A 9,610-nucleotide genomic window follows, 5' to 3' on the forward strand; every position below is an offset into this window, starting at 1 on the left:
AAGGCCCTCTATGAGGTGGATTGATCCAGTGACTGGCGTAATCAGGATGACTGTGAGATTGGCACAGGACAGGGCACAATTTAGGGCTGTTGTACATAGGGTAGCCATTAGCCGCAAGCAACTCGACGGCACAAAACAACAACAACATGTATGTACACGCACACACATGCATACATACATACAATATAACTATGCCATGGATCAATACAGTAAATGTATAGATATACTATACCTACATTATGATCATCTTGTGTTGTTGTTACAACTGACCCTAGTTGGCCCTCCAGTACATTTAGAGAGACATGATATATTGTCTAACTTTCTCCCATAGAACAACTGGTAGATTTGAACCATGTACCTTTGAGTTCGTATTATAATTCTTTACCACTGAGCCACACTAAATTAATAGATGCAACACATCTATAACCTATCTATTACCTATCTATTATTTATTAATTCATTTATACATATACCTTTTCTTTAAATATTACAAATGGCTTGAGTATGACTACTACCTATAGGCTAGCAGATCAAATTCACCAAATGGTGCCACAGAAGGAAAGCCTTCTGATATCTTTCTGTAAGAATTACAGATAATTAAAGACGTTAACACTCAATTCTACTCTATCATGTGGAATTTCTATAAGACAATGGTAATTTATTAATTATTTGGGCTTATTTATTGAGCTATCTAATCTATATATAGATTCAACTGTGTTTAGTTGTTAAAGTTCCATATATTTATACCATACTGTTATTCTTCACACGGATTTCAATTATTTATACACAGTATTTTATGTTTTATTTGTTTACTACACTGTTTCAGTTGTCTTGAAGACAGTTACTTTCTTATTTTGACTATCTGTATAGAAATGGATATTTATTGTTCATAGGAATTTTATGAAATATTTTTTCTTTTTTCTGTAGTTGATCTCCTTATCTTTCTTCCTACTCGTACTTTGTAAGCTCTTCTGAAACCTCTTCAGCCTGATAGGAATTATGGTGACTTCTCCTGAAATGTATTAGCTGGGAATCAAACTCCTATCTTGCACATTCTTGAGAACTTTTTGTACTACTAGCAGCAAACTATTGAATTTAGTTTATTAACTTCTTGTCCTATAAGCTGCCACTAAGCTTTGCTTGTGACATACCCTGAGTAGTGATGGTTACAAATTATTTTTAAGTCATATTTAGACAAAATAAAAATGCTAGCCTGCCACATGGAGTGGCACTGTAAAGACAAATATGAATGATATTTATATATTCATTACCATCTTGAACTCATTCTTTAGCAAAAGCAGTTTAAGAGTTGGCATCAAATGCAAACCTTCTACAAACAGACTTTCATTACTTTTCCCCACCTGTTTTCTTCTCTGTTTGTGAAACCTAGTGATTGAAGTTCTGGCATATTTTCACATTATTTTGTGTTTTCAATTTTTAATTAAAATGTCTTGTCAAAACACAAAATTCAAACTCACTGCCAACAAATCAGTTCCAACTCATAGTGATGCTTCATAACATTTCTGAGGTTGTATCTAGTCATGGAAGGAGACTGTCCATCTTCTTCAAGCAGAAGCACTAACAGACTAGAGCTGCTAGGGACTAAAAACTTTGGGTTGTTGTTGTTGTTTTTAAGTGAGTCGCTTGGGACTCATAGCGACCCTATGTACAAGAGCCCTAAATGCCATTCTATCCTGTGCCAACCTTGATGTCTCAAACACACTCATTTCCACCACTCCACTCACAGAATCGATCCATCTCATCAAGGGTCTTCCTCTCCTGCGCCATCCCTCCACTCTCCTAAACAAGATGTCCCTCTCCAAGGACCAGTCCCTCCTTGCAACATGCCCAAAGTTTGTCAGAAGAAGCTTCAGAATCCTTGACTCCAAGGAGCATTCCGGCTTCACCTTCTCCAGGACAAACCTGTTTGTTCTCCTAGCAGTCCATGGTATATTCAACACTCTTCTCCAGCACCACTGCTCAAAGGCATCAATTCTCTTTCTATCATCCCTATTCACTATCCAATTCTCCGACGCACAGCACATAATTGCGAAGACTATAGCCTGGATCAGGTGCACCTTAGTCTGCAGCCTGATGTCTTTGCGCTTCAGTACTCTTGAGAGGTCCCTCACAGCTGACTCGCCCAATGCAATTCATCTCCTGATTTCCAGGCTGCAGCCAATGCCACCAGAGTTGTCACTGTATACTTGTCTGCAAAAAACAAAACAAAACAAAAAAGCAAATCAACTCAGTAAAGATACAACTGAGGGACATCATGCTGGGTAGAGTAGAGGGACAGCGCAGGAGGGGAAGACCCTCTATGAGGTGGATTGATTCAGTGACTGGGGTAATCGGGATGGGTGTGTCAGAGGCAATGAGATTGGCACAGGATAAAGCACGGTTTAGGGCTGTTGTACATAGGGTCGCTGTGAGTCGCAAACGACTCGACGGCACATAACAACAACAACATCACATGCTAGCAAAATATTATTCAAAATCATTCAGTACATATATAAGGAATTGCCAGAAATTTAGACAGGCTTTAGAAGAGCCATGGCACCAGGGACATGATTGCTGATGTCAGATGGATTCTGGCTGAAAGAAAGGACTACTAGAAGAATGTCTTTTTGTGTTTTATTGACTATGCAAAGGCATGTAACTGTGGATTATGACAAGTTATGGCTGACATTGAGAAGAATGGGGATCCCAGAGCAGTTGATTGTCCTCATGAGAAACTTCTACCTGGACCAGGAGGCTGCTGTGTGAACGTAGCAGGGGAACACCGCATGGCTTGGGATAGGGAAAGGAATATGTCAGGGATGTATTCTGGCTCCATACCTTTTCAATCTATATTCTGAGCAGATTATCCGAGATGCTCAACTCCATGAAGAGGAGTGTGGCATCAGGATTGGAGGGAAACCCATCAATACCTGGCATTATGAAGATGGCACAACTTTGTTTGCTGAGAGTAGGATTTGAAACATTTGTTGCAGAAGATCAAGGAATGCAGCCTTCAGTATGGATTGAGTTTCAATATCAAGAAAAAAAGAAAAAAAGTTCCTTACCACTGGTTCAATAGTCAGTGCCATGATGGATGGAGAGGAGATTGATATTGTTAACAGCTCATCTTGCTTGGATCCACAGTTAATATCCTTGGACAAGCAGCCAGAAAATAAGGGAACAAATTGCAATGGAGGAATCTGCAGTTAGGGACCTTTCCAAATTATAGAGGCATAGTGATGTCAGTTTGAGGACTAAGGCCACAGTTATTCTGTTTAGTAGCTGTGCATCTGAGACCTGGACAATGAATAAGGATGACAGAAAAATAATTGATTTTTTTAAGCTGTGGTGTTGGAGAAGAGCACTGAACATTCCACGGATGGCCCAAAAAACAAATAGATATGTCTTGAAGAAGGTAAAACCAGAGTGCTCTTTGAAGGCAAGAATGATGAGACTTCACCTAACATACTTTGGACATGCTGCTAGGAAGGCTATTCCTTGCAGAGATATGTGATGTTAGGAACGTTGGAGGGTGGTCGAGGGAGAGAAAGACCCTCAAACTGCTGGATTGGCAGGGTGACTGCTGCAATGGTCTTTTGTTTTCCAAGAAGTGTGAAGATGGCCCAGGTCAGGACTGGTTTCAGATCTTTTGTTCATAGGGTCGCTATAAGTCATACTCAACTTGATGGGACCTAACAACAACAACAATGACCAAAAAGTGCTAGTTAAGTACAGTGAAGCACAGTATTGGAGAGGGGAATAACTCGTGAGGGACTACCTAGAGTACTTGTCAATTGTCTTTTAAGAAAACGTGTATTCAAATTTACTTTAATTCATTAACGCTTTTCTCTGAGATGTCTAAATAAGATAATACTCATTAAAACCATTAGATAAACATAAACCAAGAGGAACATGTAAGGAATTGTGGACATTTAGGTTTATCCTAGAGAGGGTGAGACCAGGCTGCTTCTTGGAGGCAAGGATTCTGAGGCTTCAACTGACATACTTCGGACATGTAAGAAAGGACCAGTCCTTGGAGAAGGACATCATGCTTGGGAGAGTGGAGGGGCAGTACAAAAGAGGAAAACCCTCAATGAGATGGGTTGATTCAGTGACTGGAATAATGGGGCTTGGTGTGTCAGAGACAATAAGATTGGCACAGGATAGAGTAGAGTTTAATGCTTTTGTAGCAGGTGATTAGAAAGTACATATAATAACAACAACAACAACAGTAAGATAAAGCTTGTTAATGTTACAAATTTTGAAAGTTTTCACTGTGAGGGAAAAATAGACTTATAAAGGTAAGTGAGTTTGAAAATAGATTTGGGGTAAATGTTAATTAAACATTTTAACCAGCTGTCATACAGTATTATAAAGTTGATTTCAAATAATGGCACTAATTATCTCATTTAATTTTGTAAATTAGGTTATTTATTTTTTAATATAGTGAATTAAATCATACAGGCAATTTTTCAATAACTTTTATTCAGTTGTGTTTCTTATAATTATCTCCATACATTGTCTTATAAAATTGATCATCATTGATCTGTGCCCACTATTATCCCATCTTTTCAAATCACAATTGAATCTTTCCTAATTCTTTTACCCTCTCCATTCACCACTAAATTCTTTGACTTCATTTTTTCCCCTCCTCTTACTCTCAGTTCCTCTGCTTCTTACCCTTTCTTCTTTGTATATCGATACACATCTGTCTAGATATACTGTGTTTAAAATAATGGTCTTACGCAGTGTTTGCCCTTATGTGCCTGAGTGAGTTCATTTAGGATAATGGTCTTTAACCTTTCCAATGTTATACTTGGTTAGTTGGGGTTTTTTGGCTGGTGATTTTTTTTTAAATCTTTGCTCCTGAGTGTAGTATAGTATTCCATCATGTAAATGTACCAGAACTTCTCAATCCATTTGTTTGCTGATGAATATTTGGGCTATTTTCATGTTCTTCTTTAATTGCAAATAATGCTGGTATGAACATTATTGCACGAGTCTTTTTGTGTCTCAGTTCTATTTTCCTAGGGGCATATTCTTAGGAGTAGGATAGCTGGGTGATATGGAATTTCTATTTTCAGCTTTTTTAGGAAATGTCACATAGCCTTCCAGAGTGGTTGTACAATCTTAAAATCTCACTAACAGTATGAAAATGTCAATCTCTCTACCGCCTCTTCAATATTATTTATTGCCCTGTTAAACTTTGTTGTTGCTGTTACTTGGGTGGGATTGTATCTTGGGGGGGATTGTATCTTGGGTAGGATAGTTTTAATTTGGATCTCTTTTCTTGCCAATGATTTGGGTCATTTTTTTCAAATGTCTGTTGGCAATTTGAATGTCTTACTCTATAAAAAATCTTTCCACATCTTTTGCATTTATTATCAGAGTGATGTTTGTTTTTTGTGTTTTTTTTTTTCTTGTGGGGACCCTATTGCATTCTGCAAACATTTGTTATGAGGTCCTTATCTGAGATGTCATTGTCAAATGCTTTTCCCCAGGCAGTACATTTTCTTTTCATTTCTGATGCACACAGTGACTTAATCTTTAGAAAGTCTCCTTTATTGATATTATCTTCTCCTGATTGTGCATATCTGGCTATATTTGCCAGCTTATTTATACTATAAGCTAGGCCTTCTATATTTGGTCCCATTTTGTCTCTTATGATATTTAAGGTTTTGAACTTTATCCCTGGGTCTCTGATCCACCTAGAATTGATGTTTGTATATGATACAAGGTATAGGTCCTGCTTCAGCCTTCTGCAGGTAATAGTCTAGTTTTACCCGCACCATTTGTTGAAGAGATATTGTTTCCCCATTTGATAAGTTTTTGTTTCCTTGTCTAATACCAGGTGCCTACAGTTAGATGGGCTAATTTCTGGGTTTTTGATTCTTTTCTATTGGTCTTTATGCCTGCCATTGTACCAGAACCATGCTGTTTTAATTATCACTGCTGTATAGTAGATTTTGAGACCAGGGAGAGTTATAACTTCTACTTCATTTTTGTTTTTTCAGAAGTGCTTTGCTTATTCAGGGTCTCTTTTCTTTCCAATTAAACTTGCCTGTTGTTGCTTTTTCTATGTCCTTAAATAATGAATTTGATATCTTTATTGAAATTGAACAGTATTAGTTTTTAACAAGTACATTGCTTTTTAGACTGTCATTTTCACATATTGAGTTTTTCTATCCACGAACAAGGAACATTTTTTCATGTCGTTAGGACTAATATTGTTTATTACCATACATCTCTAGTGTCTCTGTTGTTGTTGTGTGCCATCAAGTCAGAACAGCTCTATAGCTGACCCTCTGGTGGGTTCTCAGAAGCAGTTAATGGCATGGGAGGAGACTGCTCATCCTTCTCCCACAGAACAGCTGGTGAATTTGAACCGCATGTCTTTGGGATAGCAATGCAGTTTCTTATCACTACACCACCAGAGCTCCCTACATACAGCATAGGGTAATCATATTCCAGTGTAAATGAAAGTTAGTCAAGAATTATAAAAATAAGGTAAATCATGACTAGGAGGCAAAGTAGGTTTACAGGGACACAAATACTAATTTTATTGGAGCACGTTTTATAACAAAAAGTTTAATTTATAAGTTAAATGGTATACACTTAGCTAGATAGTGTGAATCTTGCTGTTGCAGTGGTTAAAACACTTCATTAAAAGACATTACTCAACGGTTCAAGCCTACCAGATGCTCCATGAGTAAAAGATTTGATAAGGTGCTCCTAGAAGGACTTAGAGATTGAAAATCTGAATAGACCAGTGAAGCCGTTCTAGTGTCACCTACAGAGTCCTCAAGAGTCAGAATCTATTGAATATCCACTGTTCTGTGTTATGTGCATGAAAAATATTCACACTAGTAGAATGAGAAAAATTATAACTATTTCAGAAAAAAGTAATGGTACCTAAGGCAGGAAAACCTTCCCCAATTTGCTCTATTCTCCAAGAGATGATTTGAACTTAAGCTCAAGTTTAAGGAAACTTTCCTTAAGAAAAAAAATTATTAAAGATTATATTTTAGTCCTGTTTAATAAAATTACTCACTGGGTCACATCCCACTAACGAACAAAAACTACTAGCCTTTCAATTTAATACTTCCCTCCCCCCCCCTCCTTTACTTGAGAAGATTCTCACCACTGGACCAATTGACAGCATCAGGATGGATGGTGAAGAGATTGAGATTGTTAACAACTTTAGTAGGCTTGGCTGCACAGTCAACACTCTTGGCAACAGCAGCCAGGAAATTTAAAAGACATATTGCAATGGGAAAGTCTGCTATTGGGGACCTCTCCAAAGTACTGAAGAGCAATGGTGTCATACTGGAGACTAAGGTGCATCTGCTACAGGCCATGGTCTTTGCAATCACTTGTTATACACCAGAGAGTTGGACAATAACTAGGGAGAATAGAAGGAGAATTGATGCCTTTGAGCTGTGGTGCTGGAGAAGAGTATTGAATGTACCATGGACTGCCAAGAAAACAAACAGATTAATCCAGGAGAGGGTTAAACCAGGCTGCTCCTTGGAGGCAAGGATTCTGGGGCTTCATCACAGTCACATTACATACTGCATGTGCAACTTCTGAATCATTAGAAAATCTTTCAGATTTTTCTTGCGTTCAAGTAAAAGTAAGTAAGAATCATGCACACCTATTTTAACTTAATGATAATTTCTACTTAACTACAAACATTAGGAGAAAATATCTTATTTATAATCCAGGAATCAGGTATGGTCAGATTTGTAAACTATCTGTGGCAAATAACATGATGTAAGTAATGTGGAAGAGTGGAAAACATACTAAAGAATAGTTACTTTGTTAAGACGTTCAGTGATTTATAGAAAAATGTTTGCCATCCTAACTTTATTAAAATTCTTACCCACATATATTTTTTAAATTTTTCATTTTCTTCTAGGCATTATCGTTCTTATTTCTCAAGGGAAAACAAGAATAGTCATTTTCAAGTATTTTAGTATTTCAACTAAAATGCTCAAAGTTTCATGATTTATGCTTGCTAATTTACCATACATATTACTATCAGAATAGTATGATAATATCTTGAGAGAGTAGTAGAATAATAATTTGAGGGGGGAAAAGAAGGAAATTTCAGATTTAATATAACCTGTCATAGAAAGAATGTATTAAAAAATAATAAAATTCAGAGGAACATCAAAAGACCTTAGAATAATGTTTATAATTTTAAGAATTTCAGTCCAAACTTAACTGTGCAACTTTTATAGTAGTAGGCCCAACCTATAGTCCAATTGATGTAAACATTTAACACATCACTATTGCTCTGGTGGCCTAGAAGCAAGAAGTTTTGTTTTAATCCCAAAGGCATGGGGTTTGAATCCACCAGCTGCTCCTCAGCAGAAGGATGGAAAATCTTCTCCCATGGGATTAACTCCCTCTGAAAACCCACCGGAGGGTCAGCTATGGGTTGATTCTGACTCAGGTACACAACTAAAACAGTGAAAGCTAGAGAATTTTTACACTCCACAATCCAGTTTACAACTGACTGGGGCCAGTGGGAACACATTTGCTAATACTATCTGAGACAAGGTTCTCATTTAAAAAGTTTACACAGTACTAGAGGGACAAAAGACATGGAAAAATTCTCAAAGAGAAAGACATTCGAAAGGCCAGTAAACACCTGAAGAAATGCTCAAAATCACTGGCAGTAAGAGAAGTGCAAATCAGAACCACAATGAGCTATCCATCTCACCTCTAGTAGCAGTGGCAAAGTTTAGCAAGACAGCAAGCAATAAATGTTGGAGAAAATGTGGTGAGGTAGGAATGTTCATTCACTGCTAGTGGGATTGTAAAATGGTACTTCAACTACAAAGACAGTTTGTTGTTTCCTCAGAAAGCTGAGAACAGAAACTCCATATGACCCAACAATTTCACTACTATGAATATAGCCTGAGGAAACTAGAACTGAGACACAAGCTGACATTTATTTGTACAATAATGTTCATTTACTCACAATTATAAGAACATGGAAACAGCCCAAATGTCCAACCACAACTGAATGGATTGAGAAATTATGGCACATTCATAGAATGGAATACCACACAGCACTCAGGAGTGATGATTTTCAAAAATACTACATAACTTAGAAGAGACTGGAGAGCACTATGCTGAGAGAACAAACTCAGTCTCATAAGGACAAATACTGCATAAAACCATTGTTGTAAAAATAAAAGGATACCTAGTAAAATGTGTATGGGGTTTCAATGGAAAAAGGGATGGGAATCGAGGGGTGAGGATTGGTGGGGGGAAATCGCAGGTTGCACAATTTGGTAAGCAGAGGGAGGAGTGTAAAGAAATCACAAAGATCTGGTGGGGACCTAAATAGACAAGGTGATGCTGGGCATGGTCCAAAGGTGATTAATTTTATGAAACCAATTGGAGAGATGAGATGGACTGGCATGGGGCATTTTGAGTCTGATGACCATATGATATATTACTCTGGAGATGAAAAGACAAGGAAAAACGGAGTTGCCTTTATAGTAAAAAAAGTTATTTCTAGATCCATCTTGAAGTACAACATCGTGAGTGACAGGATCATATCCATACGCTTACAAGGAAGTCCAGTAAATACCAC

This window comes from Elephantulus edwardii, unplaced genomic scaffold (assembly GCF_000299155.1).
Source record: "Elephantulus edwardii isolate Elephantulus edwardi_28Jun2011 unplaced genomic scaffold, EleEdw1.0 scaffold00158, whole genome shotgun sequence".
NCBI lineage: Eukaryota > Metazoa > Chordata > Mammalia > Macroscelidea > Macroscelididae > Elephantulus > Elephantulus edwardii.